Genomic DNA, 18,762 nt, shown 5'->3' with positions numbered 1-18,762 from the left:
TGTAAAATACAGCTAAGCCAGACATGGCCACACGGCACTATTGATGCAACATGTGGTGGCAATGTAATGTGACCATGTTCAGCTTAGCCTTACCGTCAGTACAAACATTTTATCAACTTCCACATGCTAGCGGACAGCAGCAAGTAATTTGAATACTTCTTCACTCCCATCCCAAAATAATTTAGATTCTTCAGTAATCAACCAATGTTTTGGCTGACTCAGCACCTAAATGTAATCTTCAATAAACAACCTTACAATGTACAGTGATCCGAATATGATGAAATAAAATATCATATGTGGGCAGCACAGTAGCACAGTGGTTAGCACTGCTGCCTCACAGCGCCAGAGACCTGGGTTCATTCCTGCCTCAGGCGACTGACTGGGTGGAGTTTGCACATTCTCCACGTGTCTGCGTGAGTTTCCTGTGGGTGCGCCGGTTTCCTCCCACAGTCGTGTTCTAACACCGTGAGTCTCACTGTAAATCGGTCTACAAATATAGCCAGCGTCTTCAACGACAAAATGTCACACCAAAATCATTGGCAGCAACATCGAAGCAATAAAAATAATAATAATAATAAATTAATAGAATAATAGAACCCCTATGGTGGAGATAGAGGCCATTTGAAACATTGAACCTGCAAAGAACAAACCACTCAGACACATTCCTCATCCTATCTCCTTAATCCTGCAACCACCATGGCCAATCCATCTAATCTGCACGTATTTGGATTGTGGGAGGAAAGTAGAGCACACAGTGAAAGCCAATGCGGACAACTGGCAAATGTGCAAACTCTGTGCAGTTGGCCAAGGCTACAATTGTACCTGGGACTCTGGTGCTGTGAGACAGCAGTGTTAACCAAATACACAGTGCTAACTAAGCACAAAATCATATTCCAAAACATACGATCTGGGAGGAACTTTACGTGAACCAACAGCATTCTGAGAACATCAAATTGAACAGCAACAATGGGAAGGGTGAGAAACATCATGTTTGTTAAACTTGTTTGAACCAATTTGGGGGCACTGTTGCCACTGCACTGTCAATAATTGTCCTGTTAAATGTGTGCCGCATATTATACATACCACAACTAACACGTCAATTTGAGTTCAAGTAATTTGAACAATACACTTTTAATTTCAATTTTACATTTTAATTGGAACCTTGTGCTCAGCACTCATCCCAGCTATCTGTCCTCACACATGTCCCCACGCATCCACTGACTCAGTCACGGGGTATTCAAAGCTATCCATGCTGACCTTCACTATCTCTCCATAACCACGTTCTCAACCAAGTTTTGTATATGTTACGTCTGGTCAAATTTCATTCAGATCAAGGCATTGGAAATATTTGATGTGACTATAAAGTAATTGTTATAAAACCCACTTCAGCGATCGCAAGCTTTGCAATTCCACTGAGAGATCAATCTTGCTGAACAGTTTTTTTTGACAAAGCAGTACTGATGTTCAGCCAAACTCTGTCAATGAGGTGTCAATGCAAGCACATCCTGTACAATACAGAAAAAAGAGGCAATGCTGCACATTACTGTCGAGTCTCCTGAACGATAAACAATACACTTGAAACTTAAGAAATGAGGACACTATTTCTTGCAATTGCCATTTAATTTCCTGAATGTAAATAAACAAATTATCAGTCCGAGAGTGAAAATGACTATGATTCAATGCACTGAATTATACAAAGTAGATTGTTACAACACCTACCAGGAATACCAACAATAGCAAGAATAGTGTAATACACTTTTGCGACCATTCTTGTTGATGAAACAATCTCTCCCTGCTGCTGGAAATCTTTCGGATTTGAAGAAATCTTCCTGCAACTGTTGATGAGCCAGTTCAGAGGTGATACTTTATGTTGTGTGTTATCTCCGATGGGAACCTATGATCACACTTGAATTTCTTTTGTCATTTTGAAAAAAAATTACGACAGGTTTAGCCTAAAGGTGTGGTGTGTTAAATTTAGATTTCAGTTAGTATATGTATACCCTAAGGAACTGATTAACCCGATCCAGATCCTCAAAGGTTATTTGCAATTTGTCTTCAAGCAGCACCACTTGCAATATTTTAGGCACTTTCATTCACATCAATATCTAAACATGTTTTCATATTCATTACAGAGATTACTTCCATCTTGCTGAGACTGTTGAGTCACTAATTATCACATCTGTCCAGCTCCTTGAGAGAGCTTTCTTTGCTGCATACTGTTATAATCTGACCTTCCTGGTTAATTCAGTTTGAGATGGTGCTGCCCCGTAAATAAAATTATTTTGCCCTTGTTATTTTTCGGGGCTGGTCAGAAGCACAGGGGTACTGGCTACTTTAAAATGGCTAACTGAAACGGCCTAAGTCAACAATCAGAGGAGGCGTTTATAGTTTTTTTTTAAATAAAAACACTTGTACAATGAAAGGGCGAGTTGCCAGGTCTTCGATCTCAGTTTTTTATATAGTTTGGTTTAGTTTGAAGCTACTGGTCAATGAAACTCTACTGAATAAAAAGATTTCTGGACTCAACAGCGGTTTTCTGGCTGACTCCTTCTCTGTTATCCCTCCTGTAAGATCCAGAGTTTGATTTTACCTTTTCTTGCCAAAGGTGCATTTAACGGGATATTGTAGGACATTGGAATAGTATCATTAAGTTGGGATAGAGTCAGTTGGGTTTTCCGATACGTTAATTCACTTTATACTTTTTTTTGTTTATGTTTCGTTTGCTATTTTGTAAATAAATTCTGTTTTGTTTAACCTGGTTGTTTTGACCAGCTACATCACTCCTGGAATATTAATCTTACACGTGGTTAAAACAACTATGAAAGTTAGAGTCTGGCTTATCTTCTTAAAATGTGTTGAAGGGGGATGGTGTGGTCCACAAGGGATTTGTGTGATTTGTTCTGTAGTCCCAATTTGGGATTAGGGATGTTGGGCTTAAAGGCAGCAACTGTTAGGTATTTATGTATTTTGTTACGGTTATGGTATTTGTTTTGTTTGAGCAGTGCTTGGTGTAGTAATGTTTCTTTCAGTCACTAAGAAATTTCTAGGAGAGAAGAAGTGACTTCGGGGGCTTTAGAAAAGGTGAAGAAGGAAAAACTTCTGGAGTTGGCAAGCTTGTTATAGTTGAATTTGACTGTGTCTCCGAAAAAAAGAATGGAGTTAATAAAGCAACAGCTCAGCATTTAAAGTTGCTGGAAACGCCATCTGAAACATTGGCGATTGCTAAAATTTAATTGAAAATGAAGCAGCTTGAGTTAGATGCAAAGGAAATAGAAAGAGAAGACACATTGAAACTGATTGAATTACGATTAAAATCAGAAGAATGAGGAAAAAAACGAAAGGCCATAGCAGAACAAAAAGAAAAAGGAGCAAGAGTTTGAACTTCCGACATTGGTACTCAGACAGGAAACACGGCTTAAAATGATGGAGGTGAAGACAGAAGGTAAGCTAAGTGAGGCAATGAGAACTCATGTTAAAACCACAACATTAGCAGCTGATATGGCTGACGATTATGAATTGGTTCATCAATCAAAGTTTCATTTCAAGCATCATTTTAAATCTGTGACGGATTGAAATTGGAGAAAAGAGAAATCCTCGGATGGAAAAGCAAAGGTAGATTTCAGTAAAAAAAAACATAAGGATGACTTACCACAGGTTAAAAAGAAAACCCGTGAAGGGGAAAGAGATGTTAAAATGCTCTGGTGATTTCGCTGCAATGCAGTATTCTAAACTGAATTAATCTTGTTGGATTTAGAAGAGTACTGAGAAGGAGAAAGTGAGGTCTGCAGATGCTGGAGATCAGAGCTGAAAATGTGTTGCTGGAAAAGCGCAGCAGGTCAGGTAGCATCCAGGGAACAGGAGAATCGATGTTTCGGGCATAAGCCCTTCTTCAGGAATCCTGAAGAAGGGCTTATGCCCGAAACGTCAAGAGTACTGAGAACCCGGATGTCAGAAACAAAAAAAGCCTGATAAAGGGCGTTTGCCCAAAACGTCGATTTTTCTGCTCATCAGATGCTGCCTGACCTGCTGTGGTTTTCTAGCACCACTCTAACTTTGACTCGCTTCTTAAACCATATACCTGCAAAGGTAACGTTTACTCACATAGGCCAGGACCAGCATTCAAAGAGATTACAATTCTAAGAGACAAAGACTTCATTTAGTCTCTGACTTGTAAAGATGAGGAGATGCATACTTCTAAAGGGCTATTGCCAGAAAACGTGCTATCAACGGGAATTTACAGTGAAACATGAAGCTCTTAATTATTCAGAGTGAGGCTAGGGTGTCCAGTGAACAGCGTAAAAGTAATGGCAGGAGTACTGGACAAACTCTCAGCTCCAGTAGTAGAATTCTCCTTGGCAATGGTATAGCTGGTTCATATGTTGGAGTGCTGCCGACCATGGTTGAAAAGCCAGTAAAAGCTCAGGGAACTGAAGTATTGAGGACACGTATCCTGGGATTTTTTTATGGACTGTGTGGTGATGAGGTCACAAACTCACCAGGTGAAATAAGACAGATTAAATAATACAGATAAGAAAGTTGCAATGGAATTTGCAGAGACCCATCAATGAAAACACCAGAGCTTTTTAACTTCGCTTTTCTTGAAAAGGTTTCTTTTCAACTTATCCTAAGTTATCCTTATGATCGTCACCAAGATCTACTTTTCTCTTGCCACGTGAGGATTTCTCTTTTCCACCATTTCATGTACTGAAATTGATCTTGGAATCCAAGCTTTGCTTTATGAACTAATTCATAATTATCAGTCATTTCAACTATAATTGATCAGATGTTGGAGACAAAATAGATTACAAGGCAGGCATCATTAGATTAAATAAATTAACGGAGCTATGGGAGAAAAATGAAAATTTAAAGCAATTGTATCAAAAGCCATACGCTGAAAAAGAATTCGAATGCATCTCTGAATGTTAGTATCTTAAAAATAATGTCTTCATGAGAAATGAAGGGCATCATATCTTTTGGCAGCTGAGAAATGGGCAGAGGTCCATGAATCATACTGTGACTGGGTTACAAAAAGGTGTTGTGAATAACACATGAGCAACGCCGAGGGGATCATTAAGGAGTGAGAAAAACCCATGCTAAAACTCAAAAATACTTTTCATGGCCTCGACGGCACAAAGATGCAGTTGACATTTGCTTGATATGTCACACCTGTCAGCTCATTGGAAAATTGCAGGCAGTAATAAAACATGCATCTTCAATACATACTTCTGCATTTGAGGAACATTTTAAAGAGTCTTAATTGTTTGTGTAGAACCCCTACCTCAACAAAAGGTGGGAATCAGTAATTGATAAAAATAATGGACTTATCCACCAAATTTTCAGAGTCTCATCCATTCTGCGAAATCACAGATAAAAGGACTGTGGAGGACTTACTCAAAGTTTCAAGAGATATGGACTACTCATAGAGATTCAATAAGATCAAGGGTCAAATTTTATATCGAAATTATTCAAGGTAGTAACGTAGAGCTTAGACATAAAATAATTCAAAATCTATTGCATACCACCGAGAATTACAGGGAACATTAGGAAGGTGATGTCAGACATTACAGTCCATGTTGAGTGCTGAAAGTCAAGAATATCCAGATGACTGGATGAGGGAATTGCTTTTGTAATTTTTTTGGTCAGAGATGCATCAATGACTCAACAAAATTCAGTCTATTTGAATTGGTTTACGGGCAGGAAGAGAGAGGACCACTGAATTTGATTAAGGAGAAACTTGTAGGTCAGAATTCAGAGACTACATATTTGGACTAAATGTAAAATTTTGGGAGCAATGAAATACAGTGGCGGAGTCAGCTCGACAGAATTTAAAACTCTCACATCATATCATGAAACAGGAAGCAGACAAGAAGTCAAAAACTTGTAATATTGCTACCGAGGTTAAGGTTTGAGTTTTCCTTCCAGTGATAGGTGAACCTTTCAAAGCAAGATTTAGTGGACCTTATCAAGTGGAAAGGAAATTTAATAAGTAAACTATTTGATAAGGACTCCAGACAGAATGTAATCTCGCAAAGTGTGTCATGTGATCATGCTCGAAAGACAGGAAAGGAAAGCCAAAGAAGAATGCATCGTTGGTTTCAAGTCAGAGTGAATAACAAGGATCAGAAAATTCTAAATTGGACGCTTCTCAAGTTAAAATGGATAATGAAAATTTGTCAAAGATTAGGATAAATTATTAAGCTACCTTCCAAAGGAAAATCAAAATGACCTGGAAGAGTTCTGACTATCAATGTGCAGAAATAAGCTGGGCAGTACTTTCCTAATTATGCACGATTTAAAGATAGGACATGCTGTTCTGATTAAACAACATCCCTCTAGGCATAAGCTGTAATGTTGGCAAAGGTTCAAAAGGAAATTGAATACCTGCTCCAAGACGACATAATCGAAGTAAGTTACAGTGATTGGAGGTCGCCCATAGTAATGATGACAAAACCAGATCATACCCAACGATTATGTGTGAACTATAGACAATACAGTAACAAAGACTGACTGTCAGAAAGAGCAAAGATAATTGTGGCTTTCATAGCGCCAAAGTGACTCTCTCAATTAAGTCATGCCTATGGTATGCAAAATGCACCAGCCACATTACAGAGACTCACCAGTAAGGTCATTGCTGCATTACTCAATTATGTTGTATGTATTAAGGCGGCATGGTGGCACAGTGGTTAGCACTGTTGCCTCCCAGTGCCAGGGATCTGGATTCAATTCCCACCTCAGGCGACTCTGTGTGGAGTGTTGCGCATTCTCCCTATGTCTGTGTGGATGTGCTCCGGTTTCCTCCCACAATCCAAAAATGTGCAGGTTAGGTGAATTGGCCATGATAAGTTGCCCGTAGTGTTACGTGAAGGGGTAAATGTAGGGGAATGGGTCTGGGTGGGTTGTGTTTCGGCAGGTCGATGTGGACTTGTTGGGCTAAAGGGCCTGTTTCCACGCTGTAAGTAATCTAATCTAATGAAAAAAAATTGATGACCTTACGATTTTTACTCATACATGAAAGAAACACTTTCAACATTTATAAAACTTGTTCGATCGATCAGGAAGGCAGAATTGATGATAAAGTTAGCTTAAAGTGAATTTTCCACAATCCAAGTCACCTTCCTGAGCCATGTTATTGGATATGGACAAACGGCTCCACGGAATGCACATTCGAAGATAATTGGGAAGCTTCCCATAAGATCAACTAAACAGCAGTCCTTATGGTGCCGAGGATTGAGTGGATTCTATTGAAAGATCATACGGGATTTTACCAATGTGGTTTCTCCACTCACTGAATTGCTAAAGACAGGCAAGAGTTTTAGTGGACAGCGGACTGTCACAAGGCATTTGGCAGCCTGAAAGTAGTATTGACCATTACCCCAGTGTTAGCCATACCTAATTAAGCAAACCCATTCTAGATGGCTATCAATGCAAGTGATGTGGCTAGCAGTGTTGTGCTCTTGCAGGAAGACGATGAGAAGATAGAAAGACTATAGAATTGAATTGAATTGAATTTAATGTCACGTGTACTGAAGAACAATGAAAACATTTCAAGCAATATAGGCAGATCACAGAGTTAAGTAGCATTGATAAGTAAATAATAGGTAAAAAGTGGCAAAAACAAAATCACAGGTACAGGCAAATGTTAAGAGTTAGTGAGTCCATTCAGTATTCTTACAACAGTTGTGTAGAAACTGTTTTGAAACCGGCTGGTGCGTGTGTTCAGGCGTTCGTATCTTCTTCCCGATGGCAGAGGTTGTAGAAAAGTATTGCCAGGTTGGGATGGATTTTTGAAAATGCTGGCGGCCTTTCCTTGACAGTGGGCCTGGTAGATGGATTCTACAGAATCCATCTGTAGAATCTGCCTTTGTGATTGTTTGGGCCGAGTTCACCACTCTCTGTAACTATCTCTGATCTTGAATGCTACAGTTGCCATACGAGGTAGTGATACATCCAGTCAGAATGCTCTCGAAGGCACACTTATAAAAGTTGGCATGGGTATTCACCTTCATGTCAAATTTCCTCAGCTGCCAGAGGAAGAAGAGACATTGTTAGGCTTTTGAAACTAGAACGTCTACATGAAGAGTCCAATAAAACTTGTTGTGGATGACCATTGACCAATTGACACTCTCCACTTGTTCCACCTCTGTGCTAAAATGTAAAGGGGGGCATGAGTAACATGCTGCCAAAAGTCAATAATGATTTCCTTGGTTTTGCTGGCATTGAGAGCTAGGTTGTTCTCAGTGCACCATTTCTCCACTTATTTCTGCAGGAAATTGAACATTCATTTGCAGAAAAATTTGACAGTTATGAACCAAAATTTGGTCTTGGTGTTAGAACATAGAACATAGAACATTGCAGTACAGTACAGACCCTTCAGCCCTAGATGTTGCGCCAAATTGTGAAAATAATCTGATGCCCATCTAACTTGCACTGTTCCATTATTATCCATATGCATGTCTGATGCCCACTTAAATGCCCTTAACGTTGGGGAACCTACTACCGTTGTAGGCTGACCGTTACACGCCCATTCTACTCTCTGAGTTAAGGAACTTCCCCTAATATCTGTCCTAAACCTGTCACGTCTTGGCGTTACAACACTTCAATCTTTATGTCATCAGTCATGCATATATAGTGACCATATCCCATTGACGATTGTGAAGACTATAGAAGGACAGATATGCCAGACTGTTTAGATGGAGCTTGTTGTCACAGCTATTTACTTGTAAATTTTGAATGTGTAAGTACAAGAAAGCTTGAATGACAACATATTGTCGAGACTTGAATGAGAAACTGAGGTGCTTGGTGGCAGGAGTAAAACAGACTGAAACGTAATGTAAGAGTGCGTGTTTGTATGATTATTAGATAGATAGATTCTTAGATAGATTCCTCACGGTGTAGAAACAGGCACTTCGGCTCAACAAGTCCCCACCGACCCTCCGAAGAGTAACCCACCCAGACCCATTCACCTACTCCCTACCGATGCACCTATCACTATGGGCAATTTAGCGTGGCAAATTCACCTGACCCACACGTCTCTTTGGACTGTGGGAGGAAACCGAAGCACCCCGAAGAAACCCACGCAGACACAGAAAATGTACAAACTCCACACAGACAGTCACCCGAGGCTGGAATCAAACCTGGGTCTTTCGTGCTGCGAGGCAGCAGTGCTAATCACTGAGCCACTGTGCCGCCCCAATGTCAATGCAATGTATATGAGTGTTCTAATGTATTAACAACTTGAGTTCAAGGGGTATTCAAATGAAGCCACCTTTGGACATTAATAGTTTTTTTTTAATGCGTCTGATGATGCCGCTGGTTAACAAGGTTGTGTTGTCCTTGTTATTTTTCTCAAGATACCACAAAGACACAGGTTATGATAAATTTGGGGTTTAATGGATTTTAGGGCCAGTTTGACGATAGCTAACAGATACTGCCTCAAGAAAAAAGACTTTCAAGTCTAAAAACATTGAATGATTGGGTGTAGGGATCGGTGACCTGTTCTCCCAGTTTAGCTTTTGTCTTGTTTGTTTGGTTAGCAAGTAGCAGTGTTTGAGGTTGCTCATCCAAGAAACAGCTAAATGGAGTAGGGTATACCATGTTGCCACCTGTCTCTCTGACATCACTCCTGTAAGACCATGTGTCTGTCTTTACCTTTTCTCCCAAGGAGTGTTTATGGGGATTGTTGCAAGTATTTCGAACTGCATTATGAAGTTGGGATGATCTGTTAGGTTTTCAAATATGCCAAGGTATTCGGTATTCTGTTTTTTTTTGTTTGTGTTTAATTCTGTAATCTTGTAAATAAATTTAGGTTTGTTTGAAACTCAGTGGTTTGACCAGTTGCATCTCTCCTGAAATGTGCACACTGCATGTGCTTAAAACAAGTAGCAAAGCTAGCGTCGAGGCAACTTTCTTGAAATCCTTTAAGAGTGTCTGGCCTAATTACTAAAATCAGGTACCTGAGTCAGTCCTCAGCGCATGGATTACAACAAAGCTGTTCTCTCGCAAACAGTGCAGGAACAAAACATACACGGTCCCTCAGAACAACAAGAAACGAGGTCAGAAACTATGGGTTCTCATTCTCTGCCGAAAGTCAAAGTAACCTCGGAATCTGAGATGCACACAGCGGATGTCGCACCCTCAATGCCTTTAGTGCTTGAAGAACAGGATGGATTTCTTCCAATACATTCCAGCTGTAAGAGGCAGTCATCAGTGTGACATACAGCACCCGTTACTGAAGCAGACTCAGAGGACTCATGTCCAGTATGAGAACACCCCAAAATTGGATACAAGAAAATTAACACATATACGTCCTCTGAATTAAAGGGGGAGGGATGTAGTGATGTAGCAAGTTCAGCCAGTTAGACTTCATCGAATATGATTTCCCTAACTGGGACTGTAATCCTGGTCCAATCTGGGAGCCCTCCTCACAAGCGTAAATAGGAGTGTCAGAGGTAGATGCTGGAAACCAGATTCTGGATCAGTGGTGCTGGAAGAGCACAACAATTCAGGCAGCATCTGACGAGCAGCAAAATCGACGTTTCGGGCAAAAGCCCTTCATCAGGAATAAAGGCAGAGAGCCTGAAGCGTGGAGAATAAGCTAGAGGAGGGGGGGGGTGGGGAGAAAGTAGCATAGAGTACAATAGGTGAGTGGGGGAGGAGATGAAGGTGATAGGTCAGGGAGGAGAGGGTGGAGTGGATAGGTAGAAAATGCGCTAGGCAGGTCGGACAAGTCCGGACAAGTCAAGGGGACAGTGCGGAGCTGGAAGTTTGAAACTAGGATGAGGTGGGGGAAGGGGAAATGAGGAAGCTGTTGAAGTCCACATTGATGCCCTGGGGTTGAAGTGTTCCGAGGCGGAAGATGAGGCGTTCTTCCTCCAGGCGTCTGGTGGTGAGGGAGCGGCGGTGAAGGAGGCCAAGGACCTCCATGTCCTCGGCAGAGTGGGAGGGGGAGTTGAAATGTTGGGCCACGAGGCGGTTTGGTTGATTGGTGCGGGTGTCCCGGAGATGTTCCCTAAAGTGCTCTGCTAGGAGGCGCCCAGTCTCCCCAATGTAGAGGAGACCACATCGGGAGCAACGGATACAATAAATGATATTAGTGGATGTGCAGGTAAAACTTTGATGGATGTGGAAGGCTCCAGTTCCTTCGGTGGCAGGGGAAAGTGCCAGGATGGGAGGGTGGGTCGTAGGGGGGCGTGGACCTGACCAGGTAGTCACGGAGGGAACGGTCTTTGCGGAAGGCGGAAAGGGGTGGGGAGGGAAATATATCCCTGGTGGTGGGGTCTTTTTGGAGGTGGCGGAAACGTCGGTGGATGATTTGGTCTATGCGGAGGTTTGTAGGGTGGAAGGTGAGCACCAGAGGCGTTCTGTCCTTGTTACGGTTGGAGGGGTGCGGTCTGAGGGCGGAGGTGCGGGATGTGGATGAGATGCGTTGGAGGGCATCTTTAACCACGTGGGAAGGGAAATTGCGGTCTCTAAAGATGGAGGCCATCTGGTGTGTTCTATGGTGGAACTGGTCCTCCTGGGAGCAGATACGGCGGAGGTGGAGGAATTGGGAATACGGGATGGCATTTTTGCAAGAGATAGGGTGGGAAGAGGTGTAATCCAGGTAGCTGTGGGAGTCGGTGGGTTTGTAAAAAATGTCAGTGTCAAGTCGGTCGTCACTAATGGAGATGGAGAGGTCCAGGAAGGGGAGGAAGGTGTCAGAGATGGTCCAGATAAATTTAAGGTCAGGGTGGAATGTGTTGGTGAAGTTGATGAATTGCTCAACCTCCTTGCGGGAGCACGAGGTGGCGCCAATGCAGTCATCAATGTAACGGAGGAAGAGGTGGGGAGTGGTGCTGGTGTAATTACGGAAGATCAACTGTTCTACGTAGCCAACAAAGAGACAGGCATAGCTGGGGCCCATAGGTGTGCCCATGGCTACCCCTTTGGTCTAGAGGCAGTGGGAGGATTCAAAGGAGAAATTGTTAAGGGTGAGGACCAGTTCGGCCAAACGAATGAGAGTGTCGGTGGAAGGGTAATGTTGGGGACGTCTGGAGAGGAAAAAACGGAGGGCTTGGAGGCCCTGGTCATGGCGGATGAAGGTGTAGAGGGATTGGATATCCATGGTGAAGATGAGGCGTTGGGGGCCGGGGAAACGGAAGTCTTGGAGGAGGTGGAGGGCGTGGGTGGTGTCTTGATCGTATGTGGGGAGTTCCTGGACTGGGGGGATAGGACAGTGTTGAGGTAGGTAGAAATGAGTTCAGTGGGGCAGGAGCATGCTGAGACAATGGGTCGGCTGGGGTGGTCAGGCTTGTGGATTTTGGGAAGGAGGTAGAACTGGACAGGGGTTCCCGGACTATGAGGTTGGAAGCTGTGGGTGGGAGATCTCCTGAGGTGATGAGGTTCTGTATGGTCTGGGAGATTATGGTTTGGTGATGGGGGGTGGGGTCATGGTCGAGGGGCAGTAGGAAGAGGTGTCCTCGAGTTGGCGTTTGGTTTCAGCGGTGTAGAGGTCAGTGCGCCAAACTACCACTGCGCCCCCTTTATCCGCTGGCTTAATGGTGAGGTTGAGATTAGAGCAGAGGGATTGGAGGGTTGCGCGTTGTGAGGGTGAGAGGTTGGAGTGGGGGAGGGGGGTCGATAGGTTGAGCCGTTAATGTCCTGGCGGCAGTTGGAAATGAAGAGGTTGAGGGCAGGTAATAGGCCAGCGCGGGTTATCCAGATGGATGCAGTGTGTTGGAGGTGGGCGAAGGGGTCCTCAGAAGGTGGGCGGGAGTCCTGATTGTGAAAGTAAGCTTGGAGGTGGAGGCGATGGAAGAAGTGTTCGATGTCACGGCGTGTATTAAGTTCATTGATGTGTGGACGGTGGGGAATGAAGGTGAGTCCTTTGCTGAGGACTGATCGTTCGTCCTCAGTGAGTGGGAAGTCTGGAGGGATGGTGAAAACTCGGCAGGGCTGGGAGCTGGGATCTGGTGTGTGGGTGTGGAGCTGGGAGTGGGGTCGGAGCCAGTACCTGGAGTGGGTGTGATGGTGGGGGGAATGGGGGTGGAGGCATGAGCAGGGGTAGTGTTCCCCTCGGGGTTCTGGGGGATGGGGATAGTGACAGTGGGGTCTGTGGGGGGCGTGTCAGCAGAATACAGGTGAGTGGCGCTGGTGGGGTCGGAAGTTGTGGCAGACACGGCAGTAGGGGTGGCGGAAGTCACTGAGCGTGTGGCATCGGCGATGATGTGAGGGCCGGAAGTGGCTGTGCTAGTGGCCATGATGGGGGCAGAAGTGACATCATCAATCAGCGTGGGGGTGGTAGCTGCATCAGTCGCATGGCTATTGGCGTTTCCGAGGCCAGGGGAATCTTCTGGAATGTTTGAGGGGTGTCAGAGGATCTGTGCATTCTGAAAGCTGGTTCTGAGGACGCCAGATCAGTGGCAAGTGCCGTGGAAATGAGAATTAAGTGTGGCTTGGTGACAGAAACAGGCCTCTGTGGAATTATTTCCTTACTTATTTCGCTAAGTATTTCTATAGAACTGCAGCTAAGCTGCTCATTTGTTTTATTTTATTCCATCTGCATTTTAAATACAGTGCATGAAGAAAGTTTATTTTGCTTCAAGCCTGATCCTTTGAAGTATTAAATTAAATCCAAAAACGCAAAGCATTTAAATTATTGGTGATTGATGCTTGATGTTTGAAACGTTAGACTGCCATGAGGTAGATGCAAAATGCTTTCTAAAACTGGTGTCACTTGGAATACATTTGAAACCCGACACTATTGAGAATGTTGTTTATCACAGTGGATATTGGGGTGAAGTGTGCATTTGGATTTTTGAAAAGAAGCACTCAACAAGATGCCAAGTAAGCAGTTCCTTCAGAAAACAATCTATGATGTTGGGAGGCAAACGTCACATTGGGTCGAATTCAGACTATCTGACGTGAAACAGAGAATTCGGCTTAATTACTAATTTGCAGTTTGGCAAGGCAAGATAAATATCATGGCACACACTGTGATCCACCAGCCTCAAAGCTTCACAATCAACATTCAGATGCAGGAGGCAGTAAATGTTGTGAAAGCAACATTTTCTGGCAAAAACATAGAAAATGAATGCAGCAATAGTCAATTTGATCCTCAAACCCATTCAATGTGATCAAGGCTGATCATTCAAATCAGTTCCATATTCCTTCTTTACACTGCTTCATTGTTCATTCCTCTTTCTTGAACACATTCAATGTTTTGACCTGAACCGCTGTCTGTGTGAAGGGATTTGAAAGATCTACCTCTCTCTGGTTGAAGAAACTGCTCCTCAGCTCAGTACAAAATCTCTTTCCACGATTAATAAACCGTGATCCCAACATCTGGACTTACCCCGTCTTCTGAAATATTGTTCACATTAGAATAAATATCCTGTTTTAACATTAGACATTGTTAGAAGAATCCCCGATCTTATTGTTCTGGACTCCTGTGAATATAGCCCTCTCACAATGAAGGACAATTTTCAATTTGCTTTGCTGCATCTGCAAATCTGAAGAAGGGCTTATGCCCGAAATGTCGATTCTCCTGTTCCTTGGATGCTGCCTGACCTGCTGCGCTTTTCCAGCAACACATTTTCAGCTCTGGTTTCCTCCCACAGTACAAACATGTACAGGTTAGGTGAATTAGCCATGTTAAATTGCCCGTAGTGTTAGGTGAAGGGGTAAATGTAGGGGAATGGGTCTGGATGGGTTGCCCTTCGGAGAGTCAGTGTGGACTTGTTGGGCCGAAGGACCTGTTTCCTTACTGTAAGTAATCTAATCTAATCTAATCTAATCTAATCTAATCTAATCTAATCTAATCTAATCTAATCTGCCTGTAGCTAGCATTTAACGTTTTAACCCTTTCCTAAAAAATACCGTATCAGATCGTACAGTAAATTTTGGTGTCAGGCTGCAGCCCATAAATATTCCATATTCTACACAATGAATGGTAGTGAATTACTTCACACTGGGTTTGCCTTCCATCGATGAAATTCATGAGGAAAGTCTCCATTTTCCTTGATATGTCCAACCATACCTGCATACTCTATCAAAGCACTGAATTCCAATTTCTGTGAGCAAGCCCACAAAGGTGACAAGAAAAGAAACACAACTGTGTAGTCAACCACACAGAGCAAATGGCACGCTTTCCCAGGACAGGGAGTATCTGTGGGCTAGAGTCTCTGCATTCAACTGTTGAACTTTCAGTGAACATGCTTTCAATCTTTTTTGAACCTGTGTCTATTTTAGAATATTAGAACATAGAACATAGAACAGTACAGCACAGAACAGGCCCTTCAGCCCACGATGTTGTGCCGACCACTGATCCTCATGTATGCACCCTCAAATTTCTATGACCATATGCATGTCCAGTAGTCTCTTAAATGTCCCCAATGACCTTGCTTCCACAACTGGTGCTGGCAACGCATTTCATGCTCTCGCAACTCTCTGTGTAAAGAACCCGCCTCTGACATTCCCTCTATACTTTCCTCCAACCAGCTTAAATCTATGACCCCTCGTGTTCGTCATTTCTGCCCTGGGAAATAGTCTCTGGCTATTGACTCTATCTATGCCCCTCATTATCTTGTATACCCCAATTAGGTCCCCTCTCCTCCTCCTTTTCTCCAATGAAAAAAGTCCGAGCTCAGTCAACCTCTCTTCATAAGATTAGCCCTCCAGTCCAGGCAGCATCCTGGTAAACATCCTCTGAACCCTCTCCAAAGCATCCACATCTTTCCTATAATAGTGCGACCAGAACTGGACGCAGTATTCCAAGTGCGGTCTAACCAAAGTTTAATAGAGCTGCAACAAGATCTCATGACTCTTAAACTCAATCCCCCTGTTCATGAAAGCCAAAACACCATATGCTTTCTTTACAACCCTGTCCACTTGGGTGGCCATTTTAAGGGAACTATGTACCTGCACACCACGATCCCTCTGTTCCTCCACACTGCCAAAAGTCCTATCCTTAATCCTGTATTCAGCTCTCAAATTCGACATTCCAAAATGCATCACCTCGCATTTATCCAGGTTGAACTCTGACTGCCACCTCTCAGCCCACCTCTGCATCCTGTCAATGTCCCCCTGCAGGCTACAACAGCCCTCTATACTGTCAACGACACCTCCAACATTTGTGTCATCTGCAAACTTGCTGACCCATCCTTCAATCCCCTCATCCAAGTCATTAATAAAAATTACAAACAGTACAAGCCCAAGGACAGATCCCTGTGGAACACCACTCACCATAGACTTCCTGGCAGAATATTTTCCTTCTACTACCACTAGCTGTCTTCTGTTGGCCAGCCAATTCTGTATCCAGACAGCTAAGTTCCCTTGTATCCCATTCCTCCTGATCTCCTGAATGAGCCTACCATGGGGAACCTTATCAAATGCCTTGCTGAAGTCCATATACACCACATCCACAGCTCGACCCTCATCAACTTTTCTAATCACATCCTGAAAGAACTCGATAAGGTTTGTGAGGCATGACCTGCCCCTCACAAAGCCATGTTGACTGCATTTAATCAAGCCATGCTCTTCCAGGTGGTCATAAATCCTATCTCTCAGAATCCTTTCTAACACTTTGCAGATGACAGACGTGAGACTTACTGGTCTGTAATTGCCGGGGATTTCCCTATTTCCATTCTTAAAAATGGAGACTTTCCTCATGAATTTCATCGATGGAAGGCAAACCCAGTGTGAAGTAATTCACTACCATTCATTGTGTAGAATATGGAATATTTATGGGCTGCAGCCTGACACCAAAATTTACTGTACGATCTGATACGGTATTTATTAGGAAAGGGTTAAAATGTTACATGCTAGCTACAGGCAGATTAGATTAGATTAGATTAGATTACTTACAGTATGGAAACAGGTCCTTCGGCCCAACAAGTCCACACCGACCCTCCGAAGGGCAACCCACCCAGGTCCATTCCCCTATGTTTACCCCTTCACCTAACACTAGGGGCAATTTAGCATGGCCAATAACTTGGTTGTAATTAAGAAACTATTTTGCCATGGATGAGATTGGCTGAACAGCCTGTTCGTTTGCTGTATAACTCTAGGATATATTCATTGGACTTGACATTTCAGCAATAAGAGCCATGATTGGTGCAATCAATCTCCGAATAAGGAAAACAGATCAGCATCAATCTTCTGCGGCTGTGCAACAGTTTCTACCTTCGGAAGGGGAAATCCATCACTATTTAAAAGTGATTGGATCATTCCAAGGGGGCGCTCATATTTAGGAGTCCAGTCAGTGACAATTGGTACTCGGAAACCGAGGAACAGTGTAGCACGTGAACTTGTCTTGTCACCTCCCGACTGCCCTCCCTTCCTGGTGAAATGGGCAAAATCAGTTAATGGGCACAATGAAAGTGGACACTGGTGATAACTTCACACATGATAGCTGTAGAAATGTGATGTTTCCAGGCATTGCTAACAAACCCACAGTTGAGCATCGTGGTCACCAACAAGTTCTGTATTGGCATATCTCCATGGTCATTCCCTCTGGCGCTGATGGTCCCACTTCTGTGACATCTGCAGGAGCCTTTGCTCCCCCTCATCACCAGTGCAAACCGTCTCCCAGAAAATCGTCAGTGACGCTGCCTGCATTTGCCTCTTTCCTTTCGCTTTGTCTCTTGCAGAAATCTTAGGTCAATGGAAACCCATTGGATGTGGGTTACTACAGGAACTACCCCAGCATTTGCATCAAACCACTCAACATGGAGCTTTTGGCCTTTGAGATGGGTTCCTGTCTCTTCGCCCTCAGTACTCTGACCCCACCATCAACTTTGACATATTTGAATCCACTTTATGCCTTCTTTCTATGTACCTAAAACCCCGAAGCACTCTGGACTCTCTCACAATTCCCTTTGCCATTCTCCATCTTTGAGACTCTTCCTGTGGCTATCCCTATGCCAACTCAAACATTGAACTGTCCCGACTGCCTCCTGCATGCGTTTTTATGTCCATCCCATTAGACATACCCTAGCTCTCGACTGTGCCTTCCAAATGAATCCACCACCTCACCCTCCGACTTTGTGACTGCCCCTCCAAATCCGACATATGGGAGCCCCGAACCTTGACAACGCAAACCTTTGCGCACACTCTCGTTCAGCACCTCTGTCCCTTCTGCTAACTTGCCCCTCACCCCGGACCCCAGAAAAGCACAGCCCCCTTCCCTACTCTTCAACCCTGTGATTGCCGTTCTTCACTAAGCCCAGGATCAGAATATCAAATTGTCTGCCTCTAACACACCCACGCATCTCCTTCCCGTGCCACTGCATTCACCTCAACCATCGCTCTGACGGAGAACTGCGCATCATCTCAACATGATCACTATGAATCTCATGTGTTCATCCCAAGGATAAGAATTGGTAAAAGCTTCACCCGAATGGGTAACCCACGGCGAAAACAGTTCCCAATGACATTGATACCACAGATGTGGGTGAGGAGTGGCTCGTTTTAAACCCACGTCTGAAGTGACTTTTCAATCTCTTTGGGTCACTTAAACTGCTCATTGCTCCGAAATTATTGCACCTTCCAGCCCAGTTTTCCAATCTTTACATTATTCTCAAAAGCAAGGATTTCGGAGAACATTTGTCATTCGCAAATCAGTTCTGCATTTTGCACAACTGTCTGCATTTTGACCTTTCCTTTCTCTTTCAGAAAGCTTCTTTTTGTGAGTGGCAAGGCTGCAACTAACAGCATACTGCAAATTTAAAAATACATCTCTCTCACAATGTATCAGAACGGCATTGAATCAAATTTATATATATT

This window comes from Chiloscyllium plagiosum, unplaced genomic scaffold (genome assembly GCF_037043375.1).
Source record: "Chiloscyllium plagiosum isolate Xiang-an unplaced genomic scaffold, Cpla_swu_hap1 HiC_scaffold_48, whole genome shotgun sequence".
NCBI lineage: Eukaryota > Metazoa > Chordata > Chondrichthyes > Orectolobiformes > Hemiscylliidae > Chiloscyllium > Chiloscyllium plagiosum.
Note: the sequence above shows the minus strand (reverse complement) of the source record.